This window comes from Myxocyprinus asiaticus, chromosome 36 (genome assembly GCF_019703515.2).
Source record: "Myxocyprinus asiaticus isolate MX2 ecotype Aquarium Trade chromosome 36, UBuf_Myxa_2, whole genome shotgun sequence".
In the NCBI taxonomy this organism is placed as follows: Eukaryota; Metazoa; Chordata; class Actinopteri; order Cypriniformes; family Catostomidae; genus Myxocyprinus; species Myxocyprinus asiaticus.
The window spans coordinates 37317003-37334442 of NC_059379.1; positions in this window are offsets into that span (position 1 = coordinate 37317003).

The window sequence follows — 17440 nt, forward strand, 5'->3', positions numbered from 1 at the left end:
GTCAGCGAAATGTGCCTGGAGTTCGGTCCAGGCTACTCTCACGTGATCCTGAGACCCCGACTGGGCTATGTGCCCAAGGTTCCCACCACCCCTTTTAGGGACCAGGTGGTGAACCTGCAAGTGCTGCCCCAGGAGGAGGCAGACCCAGCCCTGTCGTTGCTGTGTCCGGTGCGCGCTTTACGCATCTATTTGGATTGCACGCAGAGCTTTAGAGTCTCTGAGCTGCTCTTTGTCTGCTTTGGTGCACAGCAGAAAGGAAGCACTGTTTCCAAGTAGAGGATCGCCCACTGACTCATTGACGCCATAACTATGGCATATCACGCCCAGGACATGCCGCCCCCAGTAAGGCTACGAGCCCATTCTACCAGGGGTGTAGCGGCTTCCTGGGCCCTGGCCAGGGGTGCCTCTCTAACAGACATTTGCAGAGCAGCGGGCTGGGCAACACCCAACACCTTTGCAAGGTTCTGCAACCTCTGGGTGGAACCGGTTTCGTCCCAGGTAGTGGCACGCAACACAAGTGGATAAGCCCGGGATAGCCGGCCGGGTGTATCGCTTGCACATAGCGCCTTCCACCTCCTTTTGAGCTGAAGACGTGCGCCATTAATTCCCAGTAGTGTTCACAAGTTTGTTCCTTGGTTGACTTCCTCTGAGCCCTGTGGCAGTCGAGTTTTCGGAGAGACTCGCTGCCGGCCCAGTACACATGCTAACTAAGAGTCCTGTTCTGGGGTAGGTGCTCTGCATGTGGCGGTTCCCTGTAAGGCTAACCCCATGCGATATATATCTTCTGCTAGTTCATATCCCTGTTGGCAAACTGCATCTTCCTTGGGCAGGGCCCCTCTGCCCCAGTCTCCATATTTGAAGTAACTCCTTCCCCGTTGGGTAGGATCTACCTTGAAGACTCTCCACATGGTTGGAAAGACCATGTGACGTATTTTTCCACTTAAATATCCCCCCCTCTCTTTGGGTGAGGTGTGGTCTCCATGGTGTCTTCCCCTTGGGAGGGACACCCCCCCGACTAGACCTGGCGGCCCAGTCGGATAATCCCCCTTCTTTTTTAGGGAGTGTAAAAAAAGAAGGGGAAAAGAGGCCACGACTGGGTTAGCCTGTCTCTATCTTTTGAGTAGTCGACTTGTCCCCAAAGGGCCGTTCGACACTAATAACTATGTTGGGGGAGGTTATGTGTCAACCTGGTGTGCTGGCTATGAGGCACACAGTAGTCTGCCCACCACACACCGCCAGTTCACGTAACACAGTTCAGCCAATTGTGGCGTTTCGTATAGGGAACCCTAGTGTCACCACATCGACACAATGTCGAGTGAGTGACAGATAGGGAATGTCATGATTACTTGTGTAACCTCCGTTCCCTGATGGAGGGAATGAGACTTTGTGTCCCTCCTGCCACAACACTGAACTACCGCTGAAATGGCCGGACCTTATATCGGCTCCTCAGAATAAAACCTGAATGAGTGGGTTGCATACCAGCTCCTTTTATACCCGTATGTCCAGGGGAGTGGCTTGCAAATACCACTCGCCAATTTTCATTGGCCTTTTATCAAGACCAGAGGTGCTCAGGCTCCCAAGAGTGACCCCTAGTGTCACTACATTGACACAACAACTCGTTACCTCCATCAGTGAACAGAGGTTACACAAGTAACCATGGTGTTTCAATGACTTCAACCTAAGTGTATGTAAACTTCTGACTTCAACTGTATATATATATAGTTATATATATACACTGCCATTCAAAAGTTTGGGGTCACTTGACTGAAATATTTATCATGATCTTAAAAACCTTTTGATTTGAATGCGTATGCCTAAATGTATGAAATTAGTTTTGTAGACAAAAACATATTAATTTATTTCATTACAAACTAAAATTTTGTATATAAAAAAAAAGTTTTTGAAATGGATGACTTGGACCGAATAATAAAAAAAGCAGCTAATAAGTGCTCAGTATTGATGGGAACTCCTTCAATACTGTTTAAAAAGCATTCCATGGTGATACTTCAAGAAGCTGGTTGAGAAAATGTCGAGTACATTTCTGCAAATTCTATGCAAAGGGTGGCTACTTTGAAGATGCTAAAATATAAAATAGTTTTGATTTATTTAGGATTTTTTAGTCACAACACAATTCCTATAGTTCCATTTCTGTTCTTCCATAGTTTTGATGACTTTACTATTATCCTTAAATGTGAAAAATAATAATAATAAAGAATGAGTAAGTGACCATAAACTTTTGACTGGTAGTGTATATATACTGTATGTATATATATACATATACAGGTGCATCTCAATAAATTAGAATGTCGTGGAAAAGTTCATTTATTTCAGTAATTCAACTCAAATTGTGAAACTCGTGTATTAAATAAATTCAATGCACACAGACTGAAGTAGTTTAAGTCTTTGGTTCTTTTAATTGTGATGATTTTGGCTCACATTTAACAAAAACCCACCAATTCACTATCTCAAAAAATTAGAATATGGTGACATGCCAATCAGCTAATCAACTCAAAACACCTGCAAAGGTTTCCTGAGCCTTCAAAATGGTCTCTCAGTTTGGTTCACTAGGCAACACAATCATGGGGAAGACTGCTGATCTGACAGTTGTCTAGAAGACAATCATTGACACCCTTCACAAGGAGGGTAAGCCACAAACATTCATTGCCAAAGCAGCTGGCTGTGCACAGAGTGCTGTATCCAAGCATGTAAACAAAAAGTTGAGTGGAAGGAAAAAGTGTGGAAGAAAAAGATGCACAACCAACCGAGAGAACCGCAGCCTTATGAGGATTGTCAAGCAAAATCGATTCAAGAATTTGGGTGAACTTCACAAGGAATGGACTGAGGCTGGGGTCAAGGCATCAACCACACACAGACATGTCAAGGAATTTGGCTACAGTTGTCGTATTCCTCTTGTTAAGCCACTCCTGAACCACAGACAACATCAGAGGTGTCTTACCTGGGCTAAGGAGAAGAAAAACTGGACTGTTGCCCAGTGGTCCAAAGTCCTCTTTTCAGATGAGAGCAAGTTTTGTATTTCATTTGGAAACCAAGGTCCTAGAGTCTGGAGGAAGGGTGGAGAAGCTCATAGCCCAAGTTGCTTGAAGTCCAGTGTTAAGTTTCCACAGTCTATGATGATTTGGGGTGCAATGTCATCTGCTGGTGTTGGTCCATTGTGTTTTTTGAAAACCAAAGTCACTGCACCCGTTTACCAAGAAATTTTGGAGCACTTCATGCTTCCTTCTGCTGACCAGCTTTTTAAAGATGCTGATTTCATTTTCCAGCAGGATTTGTCACCTGCCCACACTGGCAAAAGCACCAAAAGTTGGTTAAATGACCATGGTGTTGGTGTGCTTGACTGGCCAGCAAACTCACCAGACCTGAACCCCATAGAGAATCTATGGGGTATTGTCAAGAGGAAAATGAGAAACAAGAGACCAAAAAATGCAGATGAGCTGAAGGCCACTGTCAAAGAAACCTGGGCTTCCATACCACCTCAGCAGTGCCACAAACTGATCACCTCCATGCCACGCCGAATTGAGGCAGTAATTAAAGCAAAAGGAGCCCCTACCAAGTATTGAGTACATATACAGTAAATGAACATACTTTCCAGAAGGCCAACAATTCACTAAAAATGTTTTTTTTATTGGTCTTATGATGTATTCTAATTTGTTGAGATAGTGAATTGGTGGGTTTTTGTTAAATGTGAGCAAAATCATCACAATTAAAAGAACCAAAGACTTAAACTACTTCAGTCTGTGTGCATTGAATTTATTTAATACACGAGTTTCACAATTTGAGTTGAATTACTGAAATAAATGAACTTTTCCACGACATTCTAATTTATTGAGATGCACCTGTATATATATATACATACATACATATATATATATATATATATATATGTATATAACAAGGTCACAAATCCCAAAAATGAAATGAAATGACACACTCTACTCTCTGTTGAACCACCCCAGTCAGTCTTTCTAGTGGGAGAAATTACCAGAATTACCTTTACCCAGAGAGATATGGATGTTTTTTTGTCATAAATCCAAAGTAATAAAAGAGTCTGTCTAGCTGCATAGAGCAATGCATTCACAAGTTCAGCTTCATCTGAGCTGCTGGCTTTAAGAGCCAATATACAATGTAGAGCTGTAAGCTCTATAGAATGTCCAAGAATTTTGCCTATCTCTAATATAATGTCTTCCCAAAACCTCTGGACCACTGGGCATTCCCAAAAAATATGAACATATGTGCCCAATCCTTTACCACATTTAGGACAGAGGGGAGAAGTATGGAGTATCTATTTGCACCCCGGTGTAAATAGCATCTGCCACACAGAACCGCTATTTGCACCCCAATAGTCAGGTGGAACCACAGAAATATACAAATGAATCAATAGAAGTCGCTGCAGTGACATGGGGTGTAAAGACGGTGTGTAATTGTGTACTGTTTTCCTAGCGACCATGGTTCGAGTGCATTTTGTCCCACTCTTTTTCCCATTCAATTTCCTGTTTCCACTCTTAACATTTCCTTTAATACTACTTAAAATAATAGATAAAAATGAATATAAATGTTGATTTCATTGCAGGATTTTGGTCACGGTGAATGTCGGGGAGTGCAGAGAAGGGTTTGATCCGGAGGCAGTGTCTGTCGATCGCACTCATTCCCATGTGAAACCATGGTTACTGTAGTAAAACCAAGGTTATTTTTTCTAAAGCCCGGTGCAAACTGTGTGATTTTGGCCACGATTCTGCCGTCTGAGACAAATTTCAGGAATACTAAAGTATTTCTGTCATCGTAGGGCAAAATCGGCAATCTTACAACGTTAAGTGTGACATGTTCACTGGTCGATTAATAGCCTTTGCGATGATCTTTAGCCTCCGATGAAGTTCTGGCAGTGTCTGAAATTTAGCATCGCAGCCGTATAGTGTGACTGCTATTATGACGGCCAGATGAGATAGTCCACTTCTCTGTCGCACCCCAATTAACTTGGAAAGAAACCTGCTCCGCGTCCGCACCATAGCAACATTTGTGCCCAGTTATCACTCTACTCAAGCTCTTTCAGTGTTTTTTCTTCTTTTCATTTTATATAAAAATATTTAACAAATAAATAAACTGAAAACACTTGGAGAAAAGTGTAACACTTCTGTGTTGGGCCTCATGTACTCAGATATGAGACAAAGGCAGGCCTACATACAGTCATAAAGCCTGACTGAGGCCTACATACAGCCTGTTAACAACCAAGCCAAAATCAAACAAAGGGAGTCCAAAACAGACTACAGATCCCATGAAGCCTTGCTCACTTTACACCTATGTGTGAAATTCTTAAGGATCGAACTCTCAACTCCTATTATGTGAACCTCAACCATGACGTCATTGGGAGTATAAAAACCTCTGAGATCTTTCTGGGCGTTGCTTCCAGCGACAGTATATGCCTCTAGATGCAGCTCTGCTGCTCCCAGGTGTAGTCTTGTTGCCCAAGGAAGTAACGTACATACCTGAAACTTTGGCCATACAATCTCCATCTCGCTGGATGAGTTGAGATTTCTCAGTGTTCCACCAAGCACGCTAACGGATCCGAAGGAGACCACGGAGCAATCCGCATCTTCACCCTTTTGCCTGCAGAAGTGAAAAAAGATTTCTCCTCCTTCTTCAACCGAGTCAATTTTGCTGTTTTCTCCGGCGACCTGCCGAGAATCAGCTGCCGTGCCGCCCGCTGTCAGAGTGAGGACACGGCCTCCCGTCATCACCCAAGCTTCGAGGAACTGAGTCAAACGACGGACGAACACACATTCTACCCACATCCTCATGCAACTCAAGTAAGAGGTGTACATCTGGGCAGAGATAGATTATTATAGTGTGTTATTCTTGTGTATCAAGGCTATTGCTTGTACAGTTTACGGATTGCCGAGTCCGCTCATTGCTGCTAATAATACTCAAGGTATTACCATAACTTACTGTTACCACGAATGTGATTTGCTCATTCCACGTTGGACTGTTGTGTATTTCCGCCATCGCGAGTGAAACCGGCACACTGAGTTTATCCATTAAAGAACCAACGACTATGGCGGATGGATTACGAGCCGTTCACCGCATCTCTGAGTGATAAACTAACAGTTGCCTTCTCAACCACAATCGCTAAAACCGGCTTTGGTGCCATTACCCTGTTCTCTCTCTCTCATACTAACCACACACGACCCCTCACAAACATACCTGCACACACATTTGGAAAGTAGATAACTTGCTGATAAAGCTCAGCTTTGTCCCTAAGTTAATGAGCAGTGGAGACTGTTAAACGGGTAGATGCCATTAACCAGTCTCTCCGCCCACATTCGCGTGACGTACTCTCCACGAGAGCCATGTCCGCCAATTTGTGCCCTCCTTACACACACACACACACACACACACACACATATACATACCTTCCTCTCATGTATTATAGGCTTATTTGTTACCATATCTAATCATGTTACTGTTTAGTTTGTAGTTGGAAGTTTATTGACTAGATTGTATTGATTATTAATTGATATTACTGCATTAATAAACTTTGTTATACTTTAAAGAGAAGTGTTTTGGTATTGTTCTGCATGCATCTGTGTCAAGGGCTGGCAGGGGATGTCAGTGCTCGGATTCAAGCCTTCATTGTTTACCTTTTGAATGTCGATGTTCTCCGGACGTCAACTTTCCTAAGAGAACAATCCTATAGTGAGACTGCTGCACTGTCTGGTTATTAGTCCCTGATTCCAGGGTGGTGCCCCAGCGATATTAATCCTTATTAATATTCTATTGATTTTGATAATTGATAATTATCTTTGATGATTGTTGATTTGAAGGATCAATAAGCTAGTGTTAATTCTAATCAATGTTCTATTGATTATCTTTAATAATAATTAATATTCTATTGAAGTTGATAATTGATGGTTATCTTTGATAATAATTAATATTCTGTTGAATTTGATAATTGATGGTTATTTTTGATTGTTGATTTAAAGGATTAAAAAGCTAACATTGATTCTAATCAATGTTCTATTGATTTTAATAATTAATAATTATCTTTGATAATTATCCATTATTGCTAATAACCAAACCCGCTCCTGAACAAAGCGCCCAACATTAATGTTGCCCTGTGTGAGACATCCTGCATGCCAGTTTTGTCACAGTGTGTATGCATAAGAATCAAAAGTAATACATTTAATCATTAGTTAAAAGTTTGGTTCTGTTTGACGATTGACTTCTCTCATGATTTGTCAGTCATAAGCCAGTGTGATGTGAAAGTGCTCTTAGAGTGGATTAGGGGTTGGTAAGTTTACGATAGTCTGCTCAAAGCCTGCTATTGTTGTTATTTAACTCCTAACGCTTTCGCCTAGATGTTATAGAGAGGTGTCAGGTCACCTAATTAACGTCCACCAAGGAGAGGTCGCAGTGAAATTCACACATTGCATAAAAGTAACCCGTAAAACACAGGTCGAAGCATCTCACCTGTGCCTTCGTGTCAGCATTATAGCAAATGTAACACAACAAGCTATCAGTGCCACTGTGTCACAAGCATTTTTACTGCCCCAGTAAAATGAGTCACCAGTCGCCCCATGTGGCCGGAGCTGAAGCTCCTCAGAGGTCAGATGACCCAGCACTGCAAGATGTGGTCACTGCTGTCCTCCATCTCTCCATAGAGGAGAGAGATAACCTTAATGGCTACAATGTTAGTCATTGTGATGAAGCATTGCAGGAACTAGTTGATTATGTCAACAACACGGTCGGGAAGCCAAATCATACAATCCCGGACTTCGTGGGACAAATGTTCCTTCTTCATCACCGCAGAACCCAACTGCAAACTGCAGAGCACCAGGCCCAGCTCACCCAGCTGCAGAACAGCTACCAAGCAGTGCAGAGGGAAAATCTCAGCCTGTGCCAAGAAGTTAATTTCACCCAAGCTGAGAGAGTCTGGGCACAGGAAGATAATGCCCGGAGGTAAATGAAACCCTGCGCAGGCAGCTCGAAGCTGCCCAGCTAAGAGCAGAGTCATATCAGGTAAGTGCAGCTGCTGACCTGGCCACCCAGGAAATTCACAGCACAACATCTGACATTGGAGAGGGCCCCCTCTTTAGCACAACTCGTAGAAATGTGCCCCTAGGAAACCCATGGACACACGCTAGGAGCCAAACTGCCCCTAGCGGTACAGTCTTTGACTTGGTCCTCGTAGATGCCTTTCAAACTCCTCCAGCGGCCCACTGGTTGGATGCAGGTGCCCCTCCTTATGGTTGCCCCCCTCAGTCCGTTTTCAGTCACGTCACCTTGCATTTCAACCAGACAGATTCCACACCACAAAGGGGGGAAAATTACTTCAAAGCCCAGAGTCCCCATTAGCCAGGGAGCTGTACGCAAAATGGGGCCCACCCCCACGTGTTGACAGGACTCCATCCCCACCATGAAGGGGAAGAATCGTCCTCATCACTATAGCGATACCTCATGCTTCATCACGTGAAAAACTCAAGCTCATATAGAAGACTACAGTGAGGAGTGCCCATGTGTTCGTGGAAACATTACCAGCTGGTACCTGAGACCTCTACTCAGCTCTGTGTAAAGCCCTACACGAGTATTTGCCATATACCGATGAAGCCTCCGCTACCCTATGCGCTTTCCATACTAGTATCCTAGTATTACAGACGCCTGAGAACCACATACTTCCAAGGACATAATGCATCAGGTCTGGAGGAGAAATGGGTTTTCAAGTCTCTCTTCCTTCACAACCTCCATGAGAGCATGCGATATGATGTCACGATGCACTGCAGAACAGGCAACCCCACCATGCAGGAAATTAGAAGATACGTGCAACTGGAATGGGAGATGTGCATGCGCCCTGCTCGTGGGCACGAAGGCGACGCCAGAGTCCTGGGGATTCAAGCCTCAGAATACGCAGACCTAGCGCTTGAAGGCCTTGCATTAAGGTGAACATTAGAACAGGACCTCAGGGGCGCCGACCACCTCACCAGCAGGGTTGTCAACAGAACACACACCCAGGGTCACACCGGGCCAAAACGGCAAAATGCTCGCCGGCCGAAAGGAAAGGTATGGTTTGAACAGAAACCCAAACAAGAAGACAAGGTTTCAAACCCCCCCAGAGAACAAGGTTTGAGACAGGAAATGGACGCTATAATCTGGAGATGCTTGACGGAGGTAGTAATGCAGCTTGAAGTGCTCCGTCGTTCACCAGGGCCACCGAACTCCTCAAAGGAACACAGCACTGAGCCCCCGTCAGCATGACTAGACTATGTACCCCCTCCCGTTAATGCCAAAGTTGACTTTGTAGGTTGAGAAAGGGGAACAGGGGAGGCCAAGTTGCTCCCCAAAACAGTCACTCCTAGCACACCACAGCCTCCTTTTCTGACCTTCTTGGGCGATCTGGGCAGTAAGGGCAATGCCCGACACATATACAGTACACATCAGTAGTGATGGGGGGTGCATCAGCTCCCACGCACTACTCAACACTGGTTCTGAAATAAGTCTAATGGGTTCCAACACCTTCGTAGAGGTGGCTAGATCAACGCTCTCCCTCGGCAAACCATTACAGATTGAGACCTGCAACATAAACATCACAAACTTCACGCAAGATAGGTCATCTATCACAAGCAGGAATGGTTCGACATTACCTTTCCAGGGATAAAACTGGTACACTCCATTTACATATGTCCCATTAATACAGAACCACTGTTAATTGGCCAGGACCTACTGGACCGACTGGCTCCGCTTATTGACTGCCGTCGTGGACACATGTGGGCTCAGGTTGACACACCAAGGCCACTTGGTCCAGAAAACAGTTCGCCAGCTTCAGATGGACAAGTCACCATCATCCAGGAGTCCAGAGGACCCCTACCTATGATCATGCCTCCTCCAGAGCCTGACCCTGGCTCTGATCCTTCTACACCACCTGCAAGCCCACAGCTGCCGCAGGTTGATAGTCAAAATGAATTACCTCCATCACTAGCCAGGGATGACAACCTGGATGGTGTCCAGTCCACTTTCCTGACCAAAATGATCACGGTGGCCTGTCACGAAGCGCTACAAGGCAAACCAATATGCAGCGCTACCCTGGGCACCAGTGGTGACATGGTCGTATACTCTCTTGTGACAACCCAGAGACACAACCCCTGGTGATGACAGAACCTGTTCCAAACCAGAGGAACCCTACGTTGGCTTTGAGGCCAATGTCAATGAACAGCTTGCCAAAGCAGATGCTTTAATGACAGAGGATCAGAGAAACGTGCTTCAGAAACTCTTTCATGATTTCCAGCCGATCTTCCCATGACTGTGGGGATTCCCATGACTGTGGGGTCACAACCTCCACACCATTTGCATTCCCACTGATCCCAATGCACCACCCACATTTGTGTGCCAGCACAAAATCCCCCTGGCTGCATATGAGTTGATCCAAGGGATCCTCATCAAGCTTTTGCAAAAGCAAATAATTCGGGAGTGCAATTCAACCTTCAACTCACCTATCTGGCCAGTGTTAAAGCCGACCGGCTAGTGGCATCTCACCATTGACTGTCGCCCTCTGAAAAGGCAGGTACCACTTTCCCACTGGTCCATGATCCATTTGGATTAAGAACTGGCCAAGGTCAAAGGGCCCCACTTCTTCTTAACTGTGGACATGGCCAATGGACAATGAGAGTCGACCCAGCTGACCAGTACAAGCTGGCTTTCTCTTTTGGTAACCTCCAGTACACATGGAACTGTTGTCCATTTGGATATTCAAACTCCCCAGCCGAGTTCAATATCTTCCTCCATAAGGCCATGAGTAATGTCACTACCCGTGTTAACCTCATCTATGTGGACGACATCCTCATGAGGAACCAGACCTTTGAGGAACACTTGACCGAGATCCAACATGTACTTAACCAACTCTCCACCGCTGGAGCCAAGCTTGCACTAGCCTAGTGGTGCTGCACCAAGTTTGAGTATGTGGGTCTAACAGTGAGTGCAGATGGCATCAACCCCCAAGCTGGGAGAGTTCGAGCCATCCACGACATCAAAGCTCCGATAGGTTTGTCAGAACTCAGAAGGTTCCTAGGTGTCTGCGACCCTTCCGCTACACCTTCTGTACAGCCCTGAAGACATCAGTGTTGCAACCGCCTATATGGCGCACCAATACGTGAGGACCTGTGTGACCATCTTCGGGCCACATTTGCGTGGGCCCAGAAGAACTTGGAAGCCAGTGTTAAGGGATCCAAAGCCTACTATGACAGGAAAGTGTCTCACCGCGAGTACCAAGTAGGCGACAAGGTATTCTATTTTGGGTTCACCAAACCAGCAGGAATCTCTCAAAAGTTCCTACCAAGTTGGTCAGGCCCCTTCGAGATAATGGGAAAGCTTTCACCAGTAGCCCACCGCATCAGGGTCTCAAAACCAAGCCAAACACCGGCATACAAATGGGTCCATTCGAATCAGATTAAACTCTTCAAGCCGTTTTCACTCCAAAGGGGAGAAGACGCATCACAGTAGCGCCATAAGGATAGCTGCATACCTCAACCTATCCCGTCAGCATGCACTAACTCCTAGCACCACTCTGAGTGGTGGAAGGATTCAAGTTTACCTGGTCTCCCTAGACCTTGTCGAACAAATCCTTAGATCTGCTACTACCTCCGTCGTGTAACCTTCAAAGATACACCTGGCATATAGTCTTGGCAGTGCAATTCCAATCTATGTCATAAATCTTCAGAACCTCAAAATAGAATTTATCCTCAATCTACCCATCATAGAAAGGCAGAATATATACAGACTAAAGTCCGTATAGAATGTTGGTTTTCAGAGAGGTAACATTCACCTCAAAACTCAACCAACACTCGCCTACCACGATGAGGAGCCCTCACTTTACCTTATCCCTAACCTAAGCATGTGTACCAAGACAAAGGACATTCATTGGGTTTGTCCAAGCAACCCGTTTGTTAGAGAGGTGACTAACTACCATGCGGCCTAAGAGCCGAATCCCCTGAACAAAATTGTCAAGGTAGCATGTCTGTCAAAGATGAAGGAACAGAGACAAGGGTAGAGCGAGCAGGCAATTGCTGGCTTGTTAACACATCAGCCACCGAAGTTCTAATGTCATACGACCGCCATGATACAGCCACTAAACTAACACTACCAAACCAGATGGTGTTCTTAACGGTTCCCCAAGGAGCCACTGTGCACATTGATGATACTGTCCGTTCGGCCCTTCAGTTGCTGTAAAGACGCTGGACAACAACCAACTCTTCAGACCAAAGGGGGAAATGTTGGGCCTCATGTACTCAGATATGAGACAAAGGCAGGCCTACATACAGTCATAAATCCTGACTGAGGCCTACATACAGCCTGATAACAACTGTGCCAAAATCAAACAAAGTCCAAAACAGACTACAGATCCCATGAAACCTTGCTCACTTTACACCTATGTGCGAAATTCTGAAGGATCGAACTCTCAACTCCTATTGGAAGAGGCGCACGACAGAACGACTCAACCATGACGTCATCAGGAGTATAAAAACCTCTGAGATCTTTCAGGGTGTTGCTTCCAGCGACTGTATGTGCCCTAGATGCAGCTCTGCTGCTCCCAGGTGTAGCCTCATTCCCCAAAGAAGTAACGTATGTACCTGAAACTTTGGCCATACAATCTCCAACTTGCTGGACGAGTTGAGATTTCTCCGTGTTCCACTGAGTACGTTAACGGATCCGAAGGAGACCGGTGAGCAATCCGTGTCTTCACCATTTTGAAGAAGATTTCTCTTCATTCTTCAACCGAGTCAACTTCGCTGTTTTCTCCGCTGACCTGCCGAGAATCAGCTGCCGTACCACCTGCCGACAGAGCGAGAAAATGGCCTCCCGTCATCACCCGAGCTTCGAGGAACCAAGTCGGAGTCAAACGACGGATGAACACACATTCTACCCACGTCCTCACACGACTCAAATAAGAGGTTTACGTCTGGGCAGAGATAGATTATTATAGTGTGTTATTCTTGTGTATCAAGGCTATTGCTTGTACGGTTTACGGACCACCGAGTCCGCTTATTGCTGCTAATAATACTCAAGGTATTACTGTACCTTACCATTACCACGAATGATATTTGCTGTGTTGTCGTCCTACCACGTTGGACTGCTGTGTATTTCTGCCATCACGAGTGAGACCGGCACACTGAATTTATACATTAAAGAATCAACGACGTAAAGGCAGACAGATTACTACCTGTTCACCATGACGGAATGTGTCAAATGGATCAAACAAAAACCACATGGGAGAATACAAGAAACTGAATGGATTGACAAACAAACATTTATTTTTCTTTTTAGAATTGAATGTGCCGGAACAATGTTCCGGCCCAATGTAACCCCTGTTTATGGGATGTTTTAATCCAAATCAGCAGGTACAATTGGATACAATTACATAAATCTATGTCATGTTTGTGCAGTATCCATAGGAAATTTGCAAGCGCAATATATTGTCAGCCTATAAAGAAGTTTGCAATTTTTCGGGCCACAAGTCTTTTTATTTCCACAATGAATCTTTGCTTGTTGTAGCTAATTATTACTGTAGACTAACTCCCCCAGTCGCGTTCATTTTCAACATCTGTAATTTTTTGTATTTGTGATCAGGCTGTCTTATAAATACTGCCGCTCCCTATACACATATTACGCAGTCTGCGTAGCGCACCAACTCCCTAAGGGGGCACCAGAAACTCCGCCGGCTGCCCTTACTCGCACGTTACACATTTTTCAAGGACCCGGTAGCAGTCGCAGAACATAGACTATCGCCCTTGCCTCACAACTTTTGCACTGCGCCACGCAACTCACATTTCACCAACAACTCCACCAACAAATATCGCCGTTTCGCTTATAGCGGGCTTAAGGTGTCAGAAACGTGAGACAGTGGACCCAATAGCAGAGGAAAACAGTTCATTTATTTATTTATGGCAGAAAGTGTCTTTCAAACTGAAAAAAAAAATTGGCAATGGTGTCTCCTGACACGCTGGCAAAGACGAAGAATCTTCCTCCGGCAATAATGGGCAGTGAAGACAGGTGAAGGCGAACTGGAAGGTAAACAAACATTAACACTGACTATCACATTGACCGATCCAACGTCAGACATGTCACACAAGGGGATATAATAAGCAGGGAAACAAACAAGGGGCAGGTGCCACTCGCAGCTGAAGGTTGTCATGATCAGCGTTCCCATGGAAACAATCAGGGTTCCCATGGAAACAATCAGGGTTCCCATGGAAACGCTGATTCCACATGCCAGCGGCACCTGAAACACATAAGGGCAAAATGTAAGCATGCTTTGACCAAACAGACGATGATGCCACGGTCCTCATCAGACCTGGCAAGGTGACAGGACCGTGACATCACCGGAGGGTGCACAGCGGTAACTTGCAAATGGCAGTAACCAACTACTGGACCGTACAACACACAAAGCAGGTCCACAAAACACAAGACAGACAGAAGACAATGATGTCATGACAGGGTGACAGGACCATGAATTCACCGGAGAGCGCATGGTGGTAACTCACGTACTCAGTCACTAAACAACCAGACCCGTGTGCTCACACAAAGAGGGTACACAAAACACGATAATGGATGATACTGCCATGGTCCCATCAGGGAGAAACCCAACCTGACAAGGTGACAGGACCATGACCGAAGGTAAGGTTAGGTTTAGGGGTAGAGGTTAATGTAGAAAGTCTGTGAGAATCTAAATAAACACAATAAACACACTGCAGTGTGCATTTATTATTTAAATATGGGTGCATTACACAGCAAATGCTGGAGTGAACGATCATATATTTCTTAACATAGTGACTTTAACCATACAATTTGTCTAATCGTGGTCGATATTAGTTTATTGTATTCTATTTATGCAGTATAATATATTTTTCACTTACAGTATAATTAACGTTAATAAAAATCATGTTCCATTTCTGAGAGATTTGTCATGTGCGTGTGCAGAGGTCTGCTGAACTAAAGACAGCCCTGATGATGGACGAATGCTTATGAGAAGTGAAAATTTTATTCTCCTTTTTAATTTTATTTGCAAAAAAAAGGACAGTTAACAATGATGCAGTAATTTGACACAATAGCCTAAATATAGATTAAATTGTGTGTGCAATAAGGTTCCATTCGTTATCATGCTTTCATGTATTGGATATCATGATCAAACAATTAACAATATATTTGACAGTATTTATTAATCTTTGTCAATATTAGTTAATACAAATAGAATTGTTCATTGTTAGTTCATTTTTTTTTTAAATCTATTAGTATGTTGAAATTAACATTAACTTAGATTAATAAATTCTGTAAAAGTATTGTTTACTGTTAATTCATGTTAACAAATAACCTCATTTTAAAGTGTTACCAATTGTGTTATTGTATCATTACTTTTATTTATAAATAATCTGGATATTACAGATTATGAATAAAAACGAATTAATCCTAAACTGTAAATTAAGATAAAACCTCAGCTGAGCAACGGAGCAACTGTCCCACATCGTCGAATTCAGGTGATAGTTTGTGTTTTCAAATCGCATGTGTTGCTGTATTTTTCACTTAAGTGTAAATTGTAATTGTACAATTGCTGGATGTAGTTACTTTGCACACAGAGGAAGACTTACACAACGGTATAGCAGTGCTCGGCCGTTCTGCAAGCTTCAGATCGTATGTATTTACACTTTTGGAGCTCATTTACTAAATAAAATCACATGTGTTGTGTTAAATTGCTTTATTTTTGAAAGGATAGAAGTTTGCTACAACTCTTGACACTTTCGCATTAGCTGGAGACGAAACCAGAAGATTGTTAGTCCTCTGAGATTTGACCGGAAACATGTAGGCTACATTCCATGCGTAGAGTCCATTGCCTAACTTGCTCATTATCACAGGTGTCCAGTACATCCTATGCAGTACTTTTGAACTGCATCCTTCTATCTTTGATACTAGTGAGGATATGTTGTGAATTCTCTAGTATTGATCTCCACAGAGTCATCAATTTCCACAGCCAAATCATGTTGCCATTGTTTTCAAACTGCATCTGCAGATCTATTAATATTTTTATATAAAGTAGAATAAACTTATGAAACTAATTTAGTGGACGGGTTTTAGTTACAAGATCTTCTAAAACAAATTAGAGCAAGGAGTTAATTTGGTCAAGTGTTTTGAAAGAAAGTCCTTAATTTGCAGATATCTAAACATATGGGAATTAGGGATATCGAATTTCTCCTTAATAAGCTTAGAAGATAATATGTTTTTTTTTCCATCATAAAGTTGAAGTAGATGAGTTATACATCTGTTGTGCCATAATCTGAAAGCTTTGTCCTGAATGGACAAAGTCTTTTTAGAAATTATGTTTGGTAGCATTTGAAGAGAATAAAGAAGCCTTGGAAGAATAGAATACTATTACGCCCCAACCAAGATGATGGTAAACTGACCCACCTTTGTAAATCATCTCTGATAACCTTAAATTCAGATTGACATGTTCAGTTAGGTTAAATCCTTTTGGTGTCCATCTAAAAGGGAAATCACTTGGGGTGAGGTGCCTATAAGCGTACCAAACCAGCATAACCTCTGTCTTTGTTGACAAGTTAACATTATATTCAGAAATACAACCAAAGCAGTTTAATATCTGTGTATTAATGGGAATAGAAATCTCTGGTTCCGTTAAATACAAGACGATATCGTCAGCATATAAAGAAATCTTATGCTGCTGATCATTTAAAGTAAACTCTGAAATTAAGTTGTTGCCTCTAATAAACTCTACAAGGGGCTCAACTGCTAAAGCGAACAACAGTGTCGACAATGGGCACCCTTGATGAGTACCCCTTTCCAACTGAAAGTAAGGGGAGGCAAAGCTATTAGTAAGAACTGAAGCTTTCGGGGAACAATATAACAACTTCACCCAATTTACAAATGTATCTCCCAAATTAAACTGTTGTAATGAATAAAAAAAAGTAAACCCATTCGACCCGGTCGAATGATTTTTTTGGCATCCAGAGCTACTATCATGCCCTTTAAATTCCTTCTCTTGGCATGCTGTATCACATTAAAAAGACATCTTATGTTGTTATATGAATTTATGTTCTTTATAAACCCAGTTTGATCTGGTTTTACCAGAGAAGATAGAGTAAGTTCTAATCTGTGCGCCAAAACCTTTGCCAACAATTTGACATCAACACTTATCAGTGAAATTGGGCAAAATGAGGATGGGTCCTCAGGGTCTTTGTTCTTTTTCAAAAATAATGAGATATTTTCTTTATAAAGGCTGTCCAGTCTGTGCAGATCTCTGTTCGAATAATTGTACATTTTTACTAAATAAGGGATAAAATGGGTCCTGAAAGCTTTATACCATTCAACCGGGAAACCATCCGGTCCCGGGGCTTTGCCTCCCTTCATTGAGGAAATTAGTTCTTCTTCTGTAATATCA